This window comes from Lynx rufus, unplaced genomic scaffold (assembly GCF_022079265.1).
Source record: "Lynx rufus isolate CCGP_SWC_20201006 ecotype Redwood Valley unplaced genomic scaffold, mLynRuf1.p SCAF_11, whole genome shotgun sequence".
Taxonomy (NCBI): domain Eukaryota; kingdom Metazoa; phylum Chordata; class Mammalia; order Carnivora; family Felidae; genus Lynx; species Lynx rufus.
In genome coordinates this window covers 57,648,797-57,671,725 of record NW_025814825.1, presented here as the reverse complement: position 1 = coordinate 57,671,725, position 22,929 = coordinate 57,648,797, and positions in this window count along the sequence as shown.

Sequence of the window (22,929 nt, the reverse complement as noted above, 5' to 3'; positions counted from 1 at the left end):
TGGGTGGTCTTCACCCTGACTACACATTAGATCCAGGGATGGGCTGTAAAATCCTGATGTGCAGCTCCCCCTGCCCACCCACCACCCCCCTCTCCGACCAATGAAAGCAGAATCTGCAGCTGGAGAAGAAGCAGCAGTTTCTTCCAGAAGCACTCAGTGATTTGTCCTAATGTGCAGCCAGGGTTGAGAACTCCCAGTCTATGCAAACTAGTAGGTTTAAAATTCATCTGATTTCAGTTCTCCACAGAAAACTCTAGAGCCCAGGCAAATCAATCCTAAAGCAAATTAGACAAACATAGAAAGTCATGTATATAGTGCTAAAAATTATTTCCTGAATATCTATTACAAACCTAGAACTGTACCAAGTATGATGGATGTTGAACAGATGTTGAGACCTCCCTAGGCCAAGAACCCAGCCCTGGCCTGGCCTGCTCTGTCCTCCCCACTGCCGATGGGGCCAGGATGGTCCAGCAACAAGGGAGAGATGACCATATGAGAGGCTGTGTGGCCTCCAGGCCTGATCCTACCCTGCACAGGCCACATGGGAGTGTCCCTGAATCCCCTGTTTACCTGCCCCATTCTCCCACCCCTGGAAGGAAGTGCCTTCTTCAGCCCTGGTCTGGTCAGAGACCCCAACATGTCAATAAGCAAGAACACACAGTGTCATTTAGAGGGGAACCTGAGGAAGACCATGACCACGTGCTTTAGTTGAGGCAGTTTGAACCCCAGCCTATCCAACGCCAGAGCTACCTGGGTGCCCCTCCCTCTTGCAGGACCCCTGGGGTAGTGAGGGTTGGTGGGGGCATCTAGGGTGGATGGCAGGACACCAGGACTGGAAGCACATGTGACCTGGCCTCCAGCAGTGTGGTATGTGGCTGGTGTCGCCACCTGCCCCAGGGACCTGAAGAACCTGGGTATCCATCCTTGGCCTCAGCCTTCAGGAGCCTCAGTTTCCCAATGTCAGGACAAGAGCCCCAGGGTACAAGAGCCCCCTACCATGCCTAAAGGAGAAATAAATGCTGTTACCCCCACAATAAAAAAAATTCACCACCACAGAACAATGTGACCTAACTCACTGAAAAAAATAAAGTCACTCTCTCTGCCCTCAAGAAGGTCAAAAACTAATTTGGGTAGAAGAGTGAATACTACAACAATTCTCAAATAAAGGAGTCTCAAAGGTAAAACTTTTGAAAAAGAAAAAAATACAAAACTCTTGGGAAAACTCAAATTATCACAGGGACAAATAAATAAAACTCTCCTCTGCAATTCAGTGATTCTACTCCAGGGTTTATGATACTCTAGAGTGCTTAAAATCACATAGAAGGGAGTCATCCTTAAAGCCAGCAACCCCAACATACTTTCAATTAATTGGAAGGTTTAAAAGTGCCTTTGCATGAGGCTCTTTTTTGAGAAGGCTCTGGAGGTGCTAGAACAAGATGCAGTCACAAAATGGAACCAGCACAGTGATGTCAGCTGCAAAATACTGGAAATCTGCTTTCCTCTGATGACAAATAGTCTCTTCTGCAGTGAGACCCAAGCTGGTGGGCAGCTTTCTGGAGGCCACCAAAAGCCAACCGCTTGGGAAAGAACACCTTCACCAATGGTTAGTTTGGGATCAGGAAAGGAACTCCGTTACAGCTTCCAAAGGAAGAGCTGGGAACTGATTGAGGATATTGAGACTGAAGCATCAGGAAACCAGGCACTGAGAATCTGCCACTTCTCACACATATTCAGAAATGCAAGTATCTCTGGCACATTCACTTCTTGGGTTGAGCATCAGGAAACCAGGCACTGAGAATCTGCCACTTCTCACACATATTCAGAAATGCAAGTATCTCTGGCACATTCACTTCTTGGGTTGAGTTTTACACCTAAGAGCCTCTTAATTAAAGTATTAATCAAAGACTTTAAACCAACATTCATGTTTCTGCAACATGTACGTGGGTGGGTTTTCTTCCAAATGCCACACTGCCTCTGGCCCCGGGGGTCTGGAAACCACAGGAAGCCGTCCTGAGCCAGAATGATAAGAGCAATGGCCTTGCCCATCTCCCAAGGCCTGTGCCTGAATGCCTTCTGGAAACACTGGCTTCGAGTTTGGGTCTCCAGGCTACTCAAAATATAAACCTCATTTCCTTGCCCATAGGATCACACTCCAATCCCCAAAGCCAATTAATCAAGCATAGACTTGCAAATTACTTTGGCTTTTTCTAGTTTCCATTCATTTTCTGTGATTTTATGTATCAAAGGTAGAAACCAAGGATAATGTCTGTAAAAATCATAACTGCATTACTTGGAAACAAAAGAGATTCAAGGAATGTCTGTCTTAATATAACAAACCTTTGCTTGAAAACATGCAAACACACACACGTACACGTGGGCACATGTGTGGGCACACACACGTGCACACACACACACACTTTAATGTCTTGGCTGCAAGTAGAGTAGAAACCGAGCCATGTGGCAGTCAACGAGTTTTCATTCCCAGTGACTCTGGGTACACACTCTCCCATAGAGTACAAGAGTAAGACCTTGGCTCACTATTTCACACTTATCCAGCTGCTTTTGTCTTGAAATTTAAAAGCAATTTAATTACATTAATTAGGCTTCACAGTAGTGCTGAAATACCTTCTGAATTTTCTGAAGCCAGAACAGAAGAAAGTTACACCACAAGACCATTCTTGGGGTCCTCTAAGCAAAATGCTTACATCTAAAAATTAAACCAAGTTAGAAAAATATTTCGATGGACACCTGGGTGGCTCAGATGGTTAAGCATCTGACTTCGGCTCAGGTCTTGAGCTCATAGCTCGTGAGTTCAAGCCCCATGCCGGGCTCTGTGCTGACAGCTCAGAGCCTGGAACCTGCTTCTGATTCTGTGTCTCCCTCTCTCTCTGCCCCTCCCCCATGTGTGTTCTGTCTCTCTCCCTCAAAAATAAACATTAAAAATATATATACTTTGAATAGATCACGTACCCCAAAACAACTGAAAAGGCATGCAAAGGAGAGAAGCAAAATAAAAGGACAAAAATAAAATTTGCCCTTGGAAGTCATACCTCTAACAATGAGGTACTTTTGATAATATTGCTTACTTTTTTGCAATATTCTTTAAAATAGCTATCTGGGGGTGCCTGGGTGGCTCAGTCGGTTAAGTGTCCAACTTTGGCTCAGGTCATGATCTCACGGTCCGTGAGTTCGAGCCCTGTGTCGGGCTCTGTGCTGACCGCTCAGAGCCTGGAGCCTGCTTCAGATTCTGTGTCTCCCTCTCTCTCTGACCCTCCCCCATTCATGCTCTGTCTCTCTCTGTCTCAAAAATAAATAAAACATTAAAAAAATTTTTTTTAATAAAATAGCTATCTGAATTTCTAGACGAGAACAGATCCTTTTGAGGCTGACAGTAGGAGTTCCACTTACCAATCCAGTATACAGCTAGAGCCACATCTGCTTTTATGTTTTAAGCCTGAAAGTATTTTAATATCTATTCTGAATGCATTATCAACGTAGCAACAGAGAGGAATACTTTCAGATTCAAAGACTTCCAAAGTAAATACAATCCCATCATATTAGCCTTAAAAAAAAAAAATCACAAAAAGTCTTTGTTTCTATCATTTCAATTCTTTGAGTCTTCTACCCTGGCATGGGCAAGAACCACCGCAAGAATGACTGTTCAGGGGGCACCTGGGTGGCTCAGTTGGTTGAGCATCCAACTTCAACTCAGGTCATGATCTCACAGTTTGTGAGTTGGAGCCCCGCGTCGGGCTCTGTGTTGACACCTCAGAGCCTGAAGCCTGCTTCAGATTCTGTGTCTTTGTCTCTCTCTCTCTCTCTCTCTCTCTCTCTCTCTCTCTCTCTGCCCCTCCCCTGCTGGTGCACTCTCTCTCTCTCCCTCTCTTTCCCTCTCTCTCTCTCTCTTTCTCTCTCTCTCTCTCAAAAGTAAATAAATATTTTAAAAAGCTTTTTTAATTTAAATAGATTCTCCTCTAAGGAAAAAAAAAGAAAGAAAAAATGACTGCTGAGAAAATTAATTCATGGGGTGTCTTTCTCTTGTGACAGACAGAAAGTTCTTTTTTCCTCCCCATCATGTGACACACTGTCGGTTTCAAGCGAATGTCGGTTTCAAGCGAATTTAATTGCAACATCTTTAGCCAAGTGATACATAACTTTGCAATGTACTTGTAAACGTGAAAGGGGCCCTCAAATGCCCGCTGGTAGCTATTGAGTAGAGAACCGTTTCAGAGCCTTCAACAGGGGCCTCTGTTCTGCCTCCCAGCAGGCTGTCAACGGTTCATCTGACAGTCCTTGCTCAGATCTAAGTTGGTCGTTTTATCTATGTGCATCCCACATGGTACTTGCCAGGGAAATGCAAGGGGAAAAAAACTTTCATCCTTGTTTTCTGAAGTTGGCCCACTTAGAATATTGCTTCCCGATCCTTCCAATAAGCTAAAACCCCAGAGGCACTCAACAATTAAAAGAAGGGACCAGAGGCATTCAGTTGGAACATGTACCTCGTGTCTAAAATCTAATTATTCTTTTTCATGGTCTCCATATTGCTAACATTGCCCAACTAGAAATGGAAACTGCCACATAATTTAATCTGCAGGATTCTTATCTTTATGCAACTAGAAGAGAATAAATCAAGAAGTTTTTATTCTTTTTTTGTTCCTCCCTTAAAAGAAGCTAAAAATTTTAAGCCTCTGAGATTTCAAGTTCATACTGAATTCCTCTGGGCTAGGAGATACAGGAGATCATGACTAGGCCTTCACATATCCTTTACAGAGATGTTCAGGCAAGATCGAATTAGGTTGTTTTGTTTTCAAAGCCCCCACAGGGCTCAGTTCTGTTTAGCATCATCAGGCAAGAAACTTATTATAACTCAGCACATTCAGTCTGCTTCCAAAATATTACCCTCTAAGGTCTGAATACTGGCCAAGCCGCCCCATCATCACATCGGCCAAGCAACAGCCTGGTTGTGTACCACAGCCCACCTCCCCACTCTACATTCCTTTGAAGGAAGCTGGGTGGTGTTTACTGGGTGGGGAGGTACTAGGTGGATACCACTTGAATTGGGCACGCCTGCATACCTCCTAAATTTGTGGATTAACATCAATGGTAAAGAACAGCACCCAATGTTTAAGTAGTTGCCATGAGTACTTTACAGATATTCTCCCATTTTCTCTTCACATCAACCTTACGAGGTCAGTACTATTGTCATCCCTAGTTCACAGATGAGAAAACTGAAGTCCAGAGAGGTTAAATAAGCTGCCCATTGTCACACAGAAAGTATGTCAGAGCAGAGCCAAGATTCATACTCAGGCCTCTTGGGCTCCAAGGCCCTGCATGTGGCTTCTACTCTGCCTCTCAGGGTTCCTGAGGTGACAACTGGGGTCCCCCACGTGTCCTTAATCCCCCTTCACTGGCCTCCTTGCCTTCACACCTGCCCAGAGTTCTTGCACACCTTCTGAGCCTTTCTTGGAAGGAACTTGGGTTTTTCCCTAATCACCACCCAGCTTTCATGGCACAAGTAGTCCCCGCCTGGCGACCCAGGCTCCAGAAAGTTTCATCCTGTCTGTCTGGAAGATAACAGTGCCACCAGTTCATCCAAGACTCTAGATACTTCATCATAATATTACCTCATTGAATCCCTCACAATGACTTGTAAAGGGCACAGGTTTATCCCTATTTTACTAGAAATTGAGTACCGAAAGCATGAAGTGACTTCCACAGGTCATGCAGCTTATTTAACGGCAAGTCCTGAATTCAACCCCAGGAGCTGCACTGTTTTCCCCTTCCTCCTTGGCACACAGTCAGTCTCGGATAAATGGAGGTTGACTAACTCACAGTGACACCATTCTCTCCACCACAACTTTTTCTGTTTGTAGTAATTTCTAACTCAGAAAAAAATTAAGATTCTCAAGAAACTATTTGCTCAGCTGTAGTAACCAGCATCCCCCAACCTCCAATGACTTAACCCAACAGACATTAAGTTCTCACTCCTGAAAAGTTCACTGTGAGTCCAGGTGCCTCCCCAAGGAAACCAGCTGCCAGGTGGTAGCTCAGTGTTGACCTCCACATCAACCCAATCTTCCCCAGATGCCACGTCAGGGGCGTGGAGAACAGACATCAGCAACCAACGCTTCCACCGAGAGAGACACACGGCACTGTCACCCACGGTCTGTTGGCCACCACAAGCCACATGACCACGTGCATCTTCAAGAAGATGGAAAAATACAGTCTTCCTGTTTGTCTAGAAATGAGGAAAACCAGATGTCAAGAAAACAGCCATTACTAAAATCAGGGCAAAAATAGAGATTTGAGAGGCAACACGATTTTAGAGGCAAAGGTCATGCCACCAAAAAGCGGCAGAGTCAGAACCTAAACCTAGGTTTACTTCTCTCTCAAATCCAAGTCCCTAACTACCACACGATTCTCCAAAGAGCAGTCTCCGTTTTAGAGGCCAAGTTATTCTGCATGAATAATAGCCTTCGTGCCTGGCGGCTCTGCTGATCTTGGCTGACCTTGCTCACTTGTCTGGGGTCTGCCCAGCTGACAGCTCGCCGAGGCTGGCCTTGGTTTGGAGAACTGAGATGACTCGGCTCTGCTCCACCTGCCCCTCATCCTCCAGCAGGCCAGCTCGGGCATTTTGCATTGCAACAGCAGAGTCACAAGAATAAGCAGACCCAAAGCAAGTCATATGGCTGAGCTCAGCATTGGGAAGCAGGGCAGAGGGACAGGAGCACTGTAATATTGCACAGCAAAGGAGTCAAGAATTAGTCTAGGTATATGCAAACATTTTCTGTAGAAAGCCATAGGGTACATATCTTTTACCTCTCAGGCCAACTGCTTCTGCCACAACTACCCAACTCTGTAACCATGGAATGAAAGCAGCCGTCGATAATAAGCACACTGATAAGTGTGGCTGTGTTCTAATAAAACTTTATTTAGAAAACCAGAGGGCCAGATTTTCCCTGAGGGTCATTGTTTACTGACCCCTGAATCAGAGGCATCATTGCAATCGTCCACAAAGGGTTCTAGCCCCGGTTCCAAACTGTCTGTTTGGAGCGGTCTTGATTTCACTTTTTTTTTTTTTTTTTTTGTCTCACTTGACCTTAATTTTTTTTTTATTTACAAAGCGAGGGGTTTGAAGCAGTTCTTTCAAACTATAAAATTCTTACATTCACAGAATGTATATTACCATGTAACAAAAAGTATGTTCTGAGCTCTAGTTGAAGAGATTATTCTTAACCTGTAAATAGAATATTTATGGGTTTTGTCCTTAGTATTACTGCTTACCAACACAAGTTAAAATTCTGTGGCTTTTCTTGAACAAGAGTTGCCATGCAAAAGATACTGATCAATAGCAGCACCATGTTTGATCCATCAAAGTTAAATAGATGCTTCCATCCATCCGAGCAGGAAGTCAGCCAGACACGCGGAATGAAAAACAAACTGACACTTTCAATGACAAATGAGTAGCAAAGCTTTATTGATTATAAGAATAAAAAAATGAAATACTATGGAGTCAACACTGGGTGATATCAGTGAAAGATAAAAAGAAACACACAATTAACTGATCCAGAAGGATAAGCTACAGTGAAAAACACTATAAAACAGGAAGTTGGCGTCCTCAGGGAACACACCATTTAACTGAAGGTTATTCCGTTTATCACTGCCTCCTGTATTGGCACCCAAATAGCATGTAATTCAGTACCTTGCAATATCACAGGAGGATGTTTTTGCTTTTTTTCCCTCCATTAATCTTCCCTGCCAGGCCGTTGCCAGAATTCTAAATAAGAATATTTATGTTAATAGCTGCTGCAAACAGAAAACACATGTGAAATGTTCTGCAACTATCCATAAAGCCAGAGCAACACATAGAGCTTGATATCAATGGTTCTCAATTAGCTGGGATGGATTTTGCCCCCAAGGACATATGGCAGCATTTGGAGCTATTCTGAGTGTCACAACTGGGGGACTGTCACTGGCATCCAGTGGGCAAAGGTCAGGGAGGATGCTAACTATCCTACAATGCACAGGACAGTGATGCACAGTAAAACATAATCTGGTCCAATGTGTCACCAGGGTCAAGGTTGAGAAATCTGCTCTTCATAGGAAGAAAGCATCAGCTGAGACTGACAGCAATGTTCCAGTCACTGCAAACTCCAAATCATAACCACACGTCACACAAAAGCAGCATGCATTTTAGACCACCCCAAGCAACTTTATTTTGTAGACCAGGTACACATTTCAAGCCAGGTACACAATGTCAAAAAATTCTGCAGAAGTCCCAGAGAAAGGTGTCATTCCAAAAGGCAGGTCACAAATTCCAAAACCTGTCCCAGAAATGATAAGTGGATCAAAATACTGGAAGACCCTTTGGGATTTATATGTAATTTTTAAGTGTAATAAATGCCTTTATTACTATAAAGTATAGTTTTGTTATAATATAGTATATATTTTATATGATATAACATATATATTTAAATTTAGAGTTTTTTAAACCTATAACATCAAAAGGCATCGTGGATATTTTCTAACCAAAGTAGATCATCTGCATCTCCTTCTAATTATGTCTTGACAATGACATGCAACATCAGTTTTTACTGTAACTTTTGGTGTATCTCCAACAGGATAGAATTTATCAGTGGGTCAAAGAGCTGGAAAATTAATATCTGTTTAGCTAAACAGATCACATCTGCTAGCAAACTTGTCCAAATAATCTGGCATCATTGCTTACAATATTTGTCAACAGAGACCATTTATCATTTGGGTTATTTGTAGAACCCACAGGCTTCTGCTCTATGCACTGTATAGAAACATGTACGTGCACACACACTTTAGAAGGCTTTTGCCCACTTGTTTTAAAGTGAAGGGAGCACAGAACGCTTCAGTGACTTGTCTTTCAGTCCTGTTTCCTACTGCATTGTCCTTCTGCCTCGCCAGTGATTGGAGTCATCTCCACTTCAGTTTGTTCCTAAACCATCCCAGGCAACAGGCTTCCAGCAAAAGCAAGACAACATTGAGGATTACATTCCAGGGCCTGGGAAAATTTCCTGCGTAGACACTCCAGCCCTTCATTAACTGCAAAAGAGCTCTACTTTCCTTTCCGTGGCTTCCCCAAGGAAAAGCATATATCCCAGGAGTAAAGGGCATCAACTGAGGAGTCAGGTCAACCCACGTCCAAAACGCACCTTGACCACTTCCTGGCTGTGACCTTGGTCAGGCAGCATACCTCTTATCCTCAGCCCCTTAGGTGGAACGTAGAGACAAGATTGCCCACCTCCTGGGACTATTGCAGGGATGAAATTCCCTTCATAAATGTCAGTTTATTGGATAATGAGAGTCTGCAAGCTTCTCCACCAAGTCCATGTTGAGTGTGCATTTGGGGCCTGACCCTGTGCAGGGTGCCAAGGACAGCACCCATGAGAAAGGCACATTCTTGCCTCAAGTTGTTCACAGTTTCACCAAGGAGATACACCTGCCACGGGTGATGGAGCTGGAGAACAAGACAGGGATGCTACATTGCCCTGCACAGAGCAGGGCTGCTGGAGATCAGAGCCTAGGGAGATCAGCTGGAAATTTCAGGGAGGTTAACACATTGGAAGCTCTCAACCAGCACCTGGCCCAGAACAAGCGCAAGAAACACTGGCCATTGTTATTTTCATTGTCATCCACTGCAAGGGGTAATGGGATGACTGCAGGTCACCTGGCCCCCAACCCCTGCCTCATATTGAAGAACAAAGGACTTCACTGTTGCGTATTTGCCTGGAGTCTTTTCTTATCCCTTGTTTTCCTTGCTCTCTCTCTTTCTTGGTCAATCTCCTTTCTTTGCTAAATTTTAGAATTTTACAAGTGCTAATGGCAGTGATCACAAATACTATAAACTGTCCCCATGACGTCTCTAAATCCATTCAAATTGTTTCTCTATTATGTATCATCTTGCAAAAAACATTGGTTTTGGGGTATTTTACCCTTTCACTTGTTTTTTGTTTGACTTGCTTTCTTGTTTTTGTTTTTGTTTTTTTTTACAAAAACCTTTCCACTAAGGAAATGAAGCTGCCAGCACATAGGTCCCTAGGCATTAGGACTCCCTTATTAAATTTAGAAAATGGCAACAATCATCCAGGCTAGTGAAACTGCACTGAAAATGCTTCCATGGTTATTTGTCCTGCCATCAACATTGCCCATCAGCAAGGAGTCAATGCAAGGTCAGCCTGAGTCCTATCTTTGGCCTGGGCCATTCCAGAGAAAGAGTAATGGGAGCTGGAAATAAACATAAAAATGGCCTGTTAGAGTTCACATTTAACATCGAGGAAATTGAGAATATGAAGAAGAAATGACCTCACTGGGAAGCAACCATGGTGCCCTTTCATGGGGGCTGGATAAACGGACTTCCTGTGTTGCATCCAAGCAATGGACTGTTAGCACGAAAAAGAAATGAGCGATCAAGCCAAGAAAAGACACAGAGAAAGTTAAGTGCATATAACTCAGTGGGGGAAAAAATCCAGTCTGAGAGGGCTGCCTGCTGTATGACTCCAACTCTATGACATTCTGGAAAACCCAAAACTATGGAGACAGTAAAAAGATCAATGGTTGCAGGAGTTGGGAAGCAGGGGGCGGGGGGCGGGGGGGGGGGAGGCAATAAAAAGGCAGAGCACAGAGGATTTTTAGGGCAGGGAAAATACCCTGTATGATACTATAAAGATGGACATATGTCATTATACATTCGTCCAGACCCACAGAACATAAAACACCAAGAGTTAACCTTAATGTAAACTTGGATGATGATGATATGTCAATATATTACAACACATTTACACTCTGATGGGGGATGTTAATAATGGGGGAGGACTATGTTGAGTTAGGGGGTATATGGAAAATCTCTATACCTTCGACTCAATTTTGCTATGAATTGAAAACTGCTCTAAAAAAGTTTTCCATTACGATGAATACCCCTCATTGCTGACCAATACAATGTTACCCATCTCTCCCTAGGAAAAAAAATCAACCCTCCTTCTCCTATAGCTTCCGTATCTATAGGCTTTGTCCCAGAGAAACAAACTAATCCTACCTGGCTAGCCCATCTGCTCCTTGAGTTGAAGGTTCTTTAAAAACAAAACCCACTTGGCAAGAGCTTGCTTTCCCTTTCTAACGTCTCTGGGGCATGGGATACTGGTAAGGTCAAGTTAAGAAGGGTTTTCCATGGGGCGCCTGGGTGGCGCAGTCGGTTAAGCGTCCGACTTCAGCCAGGTCACGATCTTGCGGTCCATGAGTTCGAGCCCCGCGTCGGCTCAGATCACCATCTCACAGCTCATGCCCCGTGTGGGGCTCTGTGCTGACAGCTCAGAGCCTGGAGCCTGCTTCAGATTCTGTGTCTCCCTCTCTCTCTGCCTCTCCCCCACTCACACTCTCTCTGTCTCTCTCAAAAATAAATAAACATTAAAAAAAATATTTTAAAGAAGGGTTTTCTATGTCCTAAACCCAGACTCACCAAACCTGCCCCATCTCAGTGCCACCTAACACCCCAACTATTACCCTGTGCCCAAATCACATGGTTTCAATTCTAGCAGGCACACAATCCCTTTCTGGTGCTTGACAAGAGGATGGGTAATAGATTCCGTGTACTCGACCTGTTTAGGCATCCCTCCAGACCTTCCCGTCTCCCTCCCTCCCTCCCTACAGCCCCTCACCGCCTGCTTCCCTGAGCCATCCTCCCAATGGCTCATGCAGCCATCCTCAGCAGCACAGAGAGAGTCACTGCCATCACCGCCTTTGCTGCCTTCCGTTAGGAGCCCCACATGTAGCGTCGACTGGCAAAGCCCACCTCCATCCAGACCCAATCCCCAGAAACTCTGTCTCCCCCAGAACCTCACTGGGGGTCCAGAAAACACAGCCCAGGGGGGGGTGTTAATGCCTGACAGGACAGACTTTGACCAACGAAGCCAAGGGACAGGAGGCTGGCACATGGCTTACCCTCCCTCCACCACCCCCCCCCCCCCGCAGGGGTTCCGAGATGCAGGGAGATGTTGAGCACCAGGGCCCTTTCTCGCAAACCCTGGCCCATTCTGCAAAGCGCCACCGGGTATCTGCTGGCATTGCTTCCCCCCACTTATCTTTTTCTCCTTGGGATTTCACCACTCCCCACCGAGCTACTCCACAATTTGCAAAAACAAAAAATTGTAGACAATCGTGAGTGTTTTTGGAACACAGACCCGCCCCAGGGAAGTGGGAATAGCTCATAACAAACCGCATCACAGCACACCACTAATTAAGAATGCTTAAACAGCAGCTTGGATCTCCAGGGGCCGCCACAGGCAGGAACCACGGCAGCCCATCGAGCCTGGAAACAAGTACTTTGTCATTAACCTGATGTATAATTTATGCGGGCAAGAATGTCTCCCCTGTTTCCAAAACAGACAAGAGCCCCAGCTGGGCACTCCAGCCCCTCCGCGAAGAAACACTACTCCTATAATGGTCTAACTTTTGTTTTGACCTGGAGCCCGCTTTGCAATATTGGCTTGAAGCTGGATGAGCTCTCCGGCCCTCCTGCCAACAGCAAGCCCATGTGCTGGAAGGCGGAGCCTGAGCGAAAGGCTACGATTTCTGCAGTCCCTCGGCCTGATGCACTTCAACCAGCCCAACGGCAGGCACAGGCACCCTGCCCTATGGTCTGCCAGCTTGGAGAAGCAGCCAGGTGCAGGCACACACAAACAGGCCACATTTATACCCTCGGGCATGTGGCCACTGAGGCCCCGGGACCCCTCCTGCGCTCACAAGTTCACACCTTCCTCGCCTGTGCTGCTGTTGTCTTGGACTGACCAGAAAGTAAGTCCTGGGAACCTGCTCTCACTGTCCCAGGTCTGCGGCAAGACCACACTGAAGGAGACATAATGAGCTTCTCCTCCACACTCACTCAAGTCCTCACCGGCTCAGGCAGCCCATCGCCCTCTGGCCCTCTCTCCTCCACTCAACCTTCCATATCATTGCCTCCATTTATGCCACTCTCCATGCCTCCCGTTTAAAACTTCCCCAGAGAGGGGCACTTGGATGGCTCTCTAGGTTGAGTGTCCCTCGATTTCAGCTCAGGTCATGATCTCATGGTTTGTGAGTTCGAGCCCTGCATCAGGCTCCGTGATGAGCATGGAGCCTGTTTTGGATTCTCTCTCTCCCCCTCGCTCTCTGCCCCTCCCCCCACTCGCACTTGTGTGTGCTCTCTCTCTTTTTCTCAAAATAAATAAATAAACCTTAAAAAAAAGAAGATTTAAAAAACAAAAAAACTTCCTTGGAGAAAGGATTCCATGATCAGCCAGTTATCTTCCAACATAGAAGACCCTATTGACAAGTTCTTGAGCCACATCCCTTGGATGGCCACCACTGGCTTACATGCTGCTTCTTTCTCCTTCTTTTAACTCCAAACCGCATTCCTACTCCCTGCCACCGCCATAGGCAACCACTGTAAAGTGCTTACCATGAATCTTTGCCTGGGTGTTTGCAAAATGAATGTAATGATTACGTGTCCATTTTCATGACAGTGTATTACGTGCGTGCTGTATCTTTCACTCTGTTTCCTTAAATCCTGGTTGTTATCTCTCAAGGTCAAGGCTCACCCTCTTTATGAACCTGATGAAAATATTGATACTCTTACCAGAAAAACACATGAAGGGAACTAGAAAATTAGGCGTATGACTTGAGGCTGTTCACCCATGCTCAAAGCTTTCTGTGGCCCCTAGAGGGTCAGGAGCTCAGGATAGATCCCCACCATCGATACTGGTCTTCAGCCAGGGCTTGAAGACCTAGTCCGATCAGTAAGAGCCAGTGAAACAGGGTCACATGGCACAAAGCAGGAATCTACATACTGTGGATTCTCAGAGAGGGTGTGGCCCTGGCAGCCACTGTGAGTCCAATGGAATTGCCTCAGTCTGTTCCTCAAAGCAATGAACGTATATAATAACTACATGTATCACAGATGAGAACAAGGGCAAGAGAAATGCAGCCAAAATTAAATCTCTTTACAGCTTACAGCCCACTGACAGATACCTGAAACATGCAGTGTGACATTCTTCAAGGAACTCATGACTGCCTTGATGCCTTAATGTTTGTGTTTCATTAAAGACTCAGAGTAACCTTATCTTAACAGCAGCTAGCTCCTCAAGAGAGCCCCTGAGAGCCTTGCTTCCGAATTCCTTAGAGACCTAGGCTATCCCTAACGCCCACTAATTAAAAAGTATATAATCAGTCACTCCTCACCATCCTGCTACAGCTCTGTCTGCCCACGGGTTCTATCCTCGTGCTGTAATAAAATCACCTTTTTGCACCAAACGCATCTCAAGGATTCTTTCTTAGCCATTAGCTCACAAACCCAAACCTTCAAATCACTTCCAAATCACATCATCCCCATTCCAGAATGCCCTCCCAGCTCCTCTTATTCATACCTATCACCTCCTCCAAAATTCGGAGCATCTTCTCAGAGAGACCTCTTCCTCATCTTTACCATGCGTCTCCTCCATACTTGTCTTGCACATCCGTTTTGAATTGGTTGTCATGATGCTTACAAAGAGTTCTAAACAGTGTTCTTCTGTTAGCGTGTGTCCCTACAATCAGGCTGTAAACCTGCTGAAGAAAGGACCAGTCTAACACATACGTGGGAAGAGGCAGAGTATGTTAGTCACCTGAATTCCAGGGCAGGGTAGGAGCTGATTCTCATGGGAAAGATGAGGGATGAGCCTCATTTGCAGGAGGCAATGGTCAGCAGGAAGGTCGTCCATCAAGATCTTGGCAATATAACAAACCACCATAGAACTGAGTGGCTTAACATTTTTCTTCCTTCCTTCCCTCCCTTCCTTCCTTCCTTTCTTTCTTCCTTCCCTCATTTCCTTCCTTTCCTTCCTTTCTTTAGTGTTCCCTCTAATGGTTCTATGTGTTTACTGGGTTTATCAAGGCTGCTCTCACTTGAGTCACTTGTACAGTTGTGATCAGATATTGGCTGAGGCTGGGGTCAGGAGGTTCAACTGCGAGACACATTTAAGAGGACTTCTTCAGTCACAGCTGGTGACTGGCCAGCTGGGCACCACTCTCTCCACTGAGCCATCCTGTGTGTCTCCAGAGCACTGTGGTCCTAGCATGTCAGGTGGTATCCTAGTTTCCTAGGGCCGACATGACAAATTACCACAAACTGGATGGCTTAAAACAACAAGTTCATTCTCTGAGAGTTCAGGATGCCAGAAGTCCAAAACCAAGGTGTTCGCAGGGTTCCTTCTGGATTCTCTCAGAAAGAAGACTTCCTTGCCTCCTTGTGGCTTCTCGTGGCTGCCAGGAGCCCTTCACACTCGCTATCACCCAGTGGCACCACTCCACTGTCCGCCTCTGTCTTCACATGGCTTTCTGCTCTGGGTCTCTCTGTATCCTCTCCCCTTCCAAGGCTACCAATAGATTTAGGGCCCACTCTAACTAAATCCAAAATGATGTCATCTCACTATCTTTAACTAATTACATCTGCAAAGACCCTATTTCCAAGTAAGTTCTGGGTTGACAGGAATTTTTAAGGAACATTATTTAACCCTCTATACCTGGCTTCCCTCAAAGCAAGATTTCTAAGAAGCCAAGGTAAAAGTTGCAGGGCTCTTTGTCTCACCTCGCCTCAAAAGAAATCAGAGACATTTTTGTTGACTATAAGTAACAGGGCCAGCTCTGATTCAAGAAGAAGGGGTGACACAAGGGCACAAATACCAGAAGTATGGTCCCTTGGGGCCATCTTTGGAGACCAGTATCTATGAGAAGGACACGGTAAAAGGGGAAATAAAGAAGAGGAACAGAATACTGAGGGGAGAGAGAGAGATTCTTAGGATGGCCACCGTGGGAAATCTTGGGAAAAGGAAAGAAAAGCATGAACTGAACTTGCAGGAAAGGTTTAGGGGGTACAGAGAGAGGAAGGACAGAGAGGCTTTTCAGGTCACTGTCTGGTATAGAGAAAGACTGTGAGTAAAAGAGATATCTCAAAAGGAGTTTTCAGAAGTTTTACTCCACATCAAGACCGTCCTCTCCCTACTGACATTACTCGAGACTAGGTAAAGATTTGAATCACTTTCATTTATTATTTTCTGCCTGGCTGTTATTTTTTACACATGATTTTCTGCCAGCTAAGATCACCAGGTTCCACTGTTTTTATACAAGTCCATATCTCTAACCCTCTTTAGTAAAGCCAGCAGGGCTCTCTGCCCATGGAACACGATCAACAAATGACAAGCTTAAAAGCATTTACACATTTAATTTGAACGGTTATCCATTTCATTGGTGAAACAAGGATTTCTTTTCAATAAAAGTATGTACATGCACTTCCAAAAAACTGCCAACACTTTTTTTTAGTTTGTCTTCACTGTAATATGTCCCACTATGGGTATTGCTAGATGTTTACAGTTTGAGTGTCATTAGGGGTGATGTTTGGCCAACTGCCTTTGCAGGAAAGTTTGGATGGACAGTTCAGTTATAGAGAATATGGCTGACAGTCTTCAGAAAGCAAAAGAATCAGGAGATATATAGATGGTGTTTCCAGATTTAAGCTGCAAAAAGCACTCCTTAAAATAAGCCCATGAATTCGTCTACTTAAAGAAAGTTATAGGTAGAGATTTTATGGCTCTAAGCTTTCCAGCTTTGAGTAAGTTAGTTGGCCAGAGAAATGAAGGACTCAGGTATGTTTAGACCCCAGCCAATGAAACCAGCCAAGGGAGGGAGTCTATGCAAACACTTCCTATTTCAATGTCATTGATGTAAACTGGATACAAAAGATTTGGAACTGACCTGATATGTGGCCATTCTCCTTACAACCAGGAGTTTTGTAGCCAATATTTAGTGAAGACTTAGTGTGTTGTGTATTTGACATACATAATCTAGCTTAATTTTTACAACAGTCCTGTGAAATTGGTACAGATGAAAATAAGATGTACTGGGCTGGAAATCTGGGTCATGGTAGATGAAATGTTCTCTGCTCCAAATGATTGTCCTGCAGTGAAATATTTTTAAAAAGGGGTCTACAAATTGCCTGAATATTTTTTAAACTATTTTTTAATGTTTATTTATTTTTGAGAGAGAGAGAGAGCATGAATGGGGAAGGGGCAAAGAGAGAGGGAGACACAGAATCCAAAGCAGGCTCCGGGCTCTGAGCTGTCAGCACAGAGCCCGACACAGGGCTCAAACTCATGAACCACAAGATCATGACCTGAGCCAAAGTTGGACGCTTAACCAACTGAGCCACCCCCTGAATATTTTTAAACTCTAAGAATAAAATAAGCCAGGTCACCTGGGTGGCTCAGTCAGTTGAGCGTCTGACTTAAATTCAGCTCAGGTCATGATCCCATGTTTGTGAAACTGAGCCCTGCATCAGGCTTCACCCTGAGCACAGAACCTGCTTAAGATTCTCTCCCTTTGCCTCTCTCCCCTGCTTGTGCTTGCTCACTCATTCTCTCTCTAAAAAATGTGTGTGTGTGTGTGTGTGTGTGTGTATAATTAAAATTTTTTTAAATAAAGAATAAAATAAGCCAAGAATATAGCTTGAGTTTTAACAAACAGAATGAAGGGCTCAAAGAGGGTTTAAATTCATTTATATTTTAAATTTGTTATACGTATTCAGAACAATTAGTGAATGTATATGTTCTTGTCCCTACAATCAAGCCATAATGGAAGCCCCTCCGTGTGTTAATGTCATTAGTATTAAACAGTTGTAAGTATATAAATTAAGCATCAATTAAGTATGGAGGAAGATACCATTTTATACCCACTGAGATGGCTAAATTCAAAGACAGACAATAACAAGTGTTGACAAGGACAGGTAAAGTTGCAAAATGGCGCAGCCATTTCGGGAAAGAGTCCAGCAGTTCCTCAAAATATTAAACACACAATTACCACATAACCAGCGATGCTACTCCAAGATATTTACACAAGAGAAAGGAAAACTTATCTCCAAAGACTCGCACGTAAACATTTATAGCAATAGTATTCATAACAGCCAAAAGGCAGAAACAACCCAAATATCCACCAACTGATGAACGGTAAACAAAAAAAGTGGTATATCCATACAATAGAATCTTATTCAGCGATTTAAAAAAGAAGGAAGTACTGACATATGCCACATGACGAGCCTTGTAAACACTATGCTAAATGAAAGAAGCCAGCCACAAAGAACCACGGGCTACATGATTCCATTTAGATGAACTGTCCAAGATAGGTAAATGCATGAGACAGAAAGGAGATCAGTGGTTCCCAAGGATGGCGGGGGGAGAGGGAAATGGGGAAGCCCGCTAACAGGTGCAGCATTTCCTTTTGGGGCATAATGAAAATGCTCTGAAATTAGATAGTGGTGATGACTGCACAGTTCTGTGAGTACACCAAAACACCAAAATGCATATTTTAAAAGAGTGAACTTTATAGTATGTGAATTATATCTCAATAAAACGGTTATTTAAAAAAGAAGAGAGGAGGAGCACCTGGGTGGCTCAGTCGGTTAAGCGTCTGACTCTTGGTTTTGACTCAGGTCATGATCTCACAACTCGTGAGTTCAAGCCCCGCATTGGGTTCTGTGCTGACAGTGTGGAGTCTGATTGAGATTCTCTTTCTCCCTCTCTCTGCCCCTCCCTGCCATCTCTCTCAAAAATAAGTAAATAAACATTTAAAAAAAGAAAGAAGAGAAAAGAAAAGAAAATATAAACACATGGTTTGGAATGTACCACAAGGGGGGAAGGTCTGAGGACAGGGGCAGATTCAGGTTTGTGGGCCCTGAAATTTATAGTTTGTGGGACCCTCTTAGAGAAAAATAATTTTTAAAATGCAAATAAACTGTACAACAAAGTGCATGTAATTCACATGACTGTATTATACACTTAAAAATTTGTTAAGAGGGTAAATTTCAAGTGATATGTTTTTTACAATGAAAAAACTGCAAATACAAAATTAGGTGCAAAACTGGATATTCGAATAAGAAAATAAAATGACAAATTATGATTTTTAAAAGCTGGAAAACATCCAGAACCACTTATAAAGCCACTTTTTTCATTAAATAACTGCCTCTTGTACATCTGTAATCCTAATTTCCTCCATTGCGGATTCTATAGTCTTTGTTCACCTTTCCGTGAGATAATGAGTTTATTTTTCTATAGAGAGAATAGAAAAACAGTCTTTCTTCTAACATTGTTAAAACAAACTTTTGGTTTTGTTTTTTTATTATACACATATGCTGATTTCTCCCTCCTTGACATGAGTCCCTGCCTTCTCAGGATGCCCTCCCCCAAAATGGAGAACAGTTTTTATCTTCTCTCTGAGCACAACTTTCCCCCCAACCAAAACGTGAACTTTCCAATACCTGCAAGGTTAGGCTGGTGAAGACAGGGTGAAACCAGCATTCTCATCCTGTCAGGAGAAGTATAAATAACTTCAACCATTTTTGGAAAGCAATTCAGCAACAGATATTAGAGACCCTTCTACATTTCCATCTCTGGGAATTTCTCTTAAAGAAATAATCCTAAATGCGCAAGAATAATCTAAATGTCCAATATCAGCAAATAGTAAAATAAATTCTTAAATCTAACCAAATGTTGGCACCATTTTAAACAGTCATAAAAAGAGACACTTGGGTGGCTAAGTTGGTTAAGTGTTGGACTTCAGCTCAGGTCATGATCTCACCGTTGGTGAGTTCGAGCCCCGCTTCGGGCTCTGTGCTGACAGCTCGGAGCCTGGAGCCTGCTTCGGATTCTGTCTCCCTCTCTCTGCCCCTCCCCCACTCATTCTCATTTTCTCTTTCTCTCTGTCTCTTTCTCTCTCTCAAAGAAACATTAAAAAATTAAATAGCCATAAAAATAATGTAATAACATGGGGGAAATTATAATACATTTAATATTGTATAATTACAATAAGGAATGGAGTGATATCAAATTGTGTATATATGTCAGAATGAGATTTGGGTGTTTTTAGTTTTTTTCATTATTATTTGAGAGAGAGTGTGCACAAGCAGGGCAGAGAGGCAGAGGGTGAGAGGGAAGGAAAGAGAGAGAATCCTAAGCAGGCTCCACTCCACACTCAGGCAGGGACCCCCACACAGGGTTGATCCCATGACCCTGGGATCATGACCTGAACAAAAATCAAGAGTCCAGTGCTCAACCGAGTCAGTCACCCAGGCACCCTACGAGATTTGTTTTTAATCCTGTGCATAAAGAAAAAAGCCTGGAAAGAAATGTACCAAACGCTAAAATGATTGTTGGGCTAGGCTTATTTAAATTTTCTTTATCCCATATAATTTCACACTAAAAATAAGGTTGCCTAAAAATCGTCTGCTCCCTGCCTCAGCTCATAGAATTAATGGTCCTAAATATTAGCAAAGCAGTTGGCTCTTTAGAGAAGGCCACTCTGAAACATAAAAGTATCGCTATGATTTTTTTTTTGAAGCCTTTTTTTTTTTTTAAGCAAAATCAGCTGTTTACACACAGCAATATTCTGGGGGTAAAAAACCAGTTGAGTTAAATATTTTCTTCCTGAAATCGCAGGGCACATTCTGTCTAGCTTTGCTCCCACGACCCACACCGCGGTTCAGGGACTCCTGAGGGCACAGCTGCAGAGCCAGCGTCGGCCACACCATCTGCCGCGCGCTGTCCCAGAGCTGGGAATCACAATGACTCAACAAGGGGTGCACAAAGCTGCCAAGAATTGTCAGAGGTGTGCCTTATTGTGGAACAATCTGGCGGCGGCGGCGGCGCCAAGGAAACAGTGTGTTTCTATAGTCAGGGTGTCGCCGCTGCTAGACCAGAAGAAAGGGTGCGAATGCAATTAACAGTCAACAACTTGGGCATCTGTAAGGAAACATTTACACTTGAGGTGGAGTCCAGCTTCAAAACGCTACATGTCACTGGAAAGAGGAAATTCCATTTAAGTCCAGTATCTAGTGGACTTCACACTGTGGGCTTCTGCAGGACAGCCATGTGATTTAAAGGAGATCAGAGCCACCTCTCACGAGCCCATGGTGAGACAGTTAGGGGCATGTTACCTGCTCTCGTTAATTCCCTCCCTTTCTAAGCAGAACCAGGAGGTGGCCCTATAAGCAAGCTGGACTTAAAACAGAAGACGCCCGGCTCCAAAAAGGGCCAATGAGCTGCCTGAGTTACCTGCCAATATCGACCAATCAAAATGAGGCCCTTCTAACCAATCAGAAGGAGGAAACTTTGTCTATATAAGCAGGACCTCCCAGGTCTTGGGAGAGGCTAATGTAAATATGCTTTCTTGCTTTTGTGTCTCTGTTCTTGATTTTTGGGTGCACCCTGGTTTCTGTTGTTGATTGAAGAACCGACTTTGCTGACAGTGGTAACCTTCCTATATTGGCAGTTGCAAGACCAGATACAGAGCTAAACCCTGGCTGCCCAGCACTGTAGAAAGAACTCCTGGCTTTGGAATTAGGAAGACTTGAGTTCAAACCCAAGATCAGCCCCCTACTAGCTGTATCTTATTAGCAAGATGTTTACCCTGCCCCAGCCTCGGTTTTATCATCAGTAGAATGGAGATAATAATTTGTTTTATGGGATTCTTAGGAAGATCAGAAATGATACATGTAAACATATGAGTTACCATAGGACCCAGTAATTCCACTCCAAGGTATCTGCCCAAAAGAAATGGAACTATAGGTCCACACAAAGACTCGTATGTACATGCTTATAGCAGTATTAACAACACAACTGTCCATCAACTGATGAATGGACGAGATGTGTATACAAACAATGGGATCACCCAGCAATAAGGAGGAATGAAGGGGAGCCTGGGTGACTCAGTTGGTTACGCGTCTGACTTCGTGTCAGGTCATGAGCTGGCTCAGGTCATGATCTCGCGGTTTGTGGGTTCGAGCCCCACGTTGGGCTCTGTGCTGACAGCTCGGTGTCTGGAGCCTGCTTTGGAATCTGTGTCTCCCTCTTTCTCTGCCTCTCCCCCACTTGCGCTCTGTCTCTCTCTCTCTCTCTCTCAAAAAATGAATAAACATTTTTTTAATTATATAAATAAGAAGGAATCAAGTACTGTAGACACAACAACATGGATGAACCTTGAAAACTTTATGCTAAGTGAAAGAAGTCAGACACAAAAGGCCGCATATCATATGACCCCATTTACACGAAATGCCCAGAATAGGCAGTTCTACAGAGACAGAAAGTAGATTTATGGTTGCTGAGGACTGGGAAGGAGAGCTAAGAGTTGAGAGCTCAGACTGTGTGATGATTGCACATATCTGTGAATACACTAAAAATCATTATACACCCCAAATGGATGAATTGTATGGGGCCACCTGGGTGATTCAGTCGGGTTGAGTGTTGGACTTCGGCTCAGGTCATGATCTCACGGTTCATGAGTTTGAGCCCTGTGTCGGGCTCTCTGCTGTCAGTGCAGAGCCTGGTTCTAATCCTCTGTTCCCCTCTCTCTGCCCCTGCCCTGCTTGCACTCTCTCAAAAATACATAAAAACATTTAAATGGATGAATTGTATGGTATGTGAATTATATCTCAATAAAATTATTATCTAAAAAACTGTATAAAATGCCTACCATAGTTCCAGGTAATCCATATGTCATGTTTATTATTAGATCTGTCATTCACTTACACTGTATCTTGCTTCTCCCCCGTCTAGAAAGTGGACAGCAAAATGTCTTTAATGCAGTGCGTTTCCTGTTCAAAAGGTCATTATTAGCAGTAGAATTGGAATCCTCAAAAAAACTTTTGGGCTTACCATCCCTTTTTTACAAATGGGAAAATGAAGGCCCAGAAGGCTGGTATTTCTTACTGAAGGAACTGCAAGAGGGACCATTAGAACAGAATTTGAAGGAGGAAAGTGGATCTGCCAGTATATTCCCAGCCAAACAAGACAAGTCCAAAGGCAGCAGATCTTGAGAAGCCTGGTAACCCACCCCCACCCCCAGTTCAGGGTG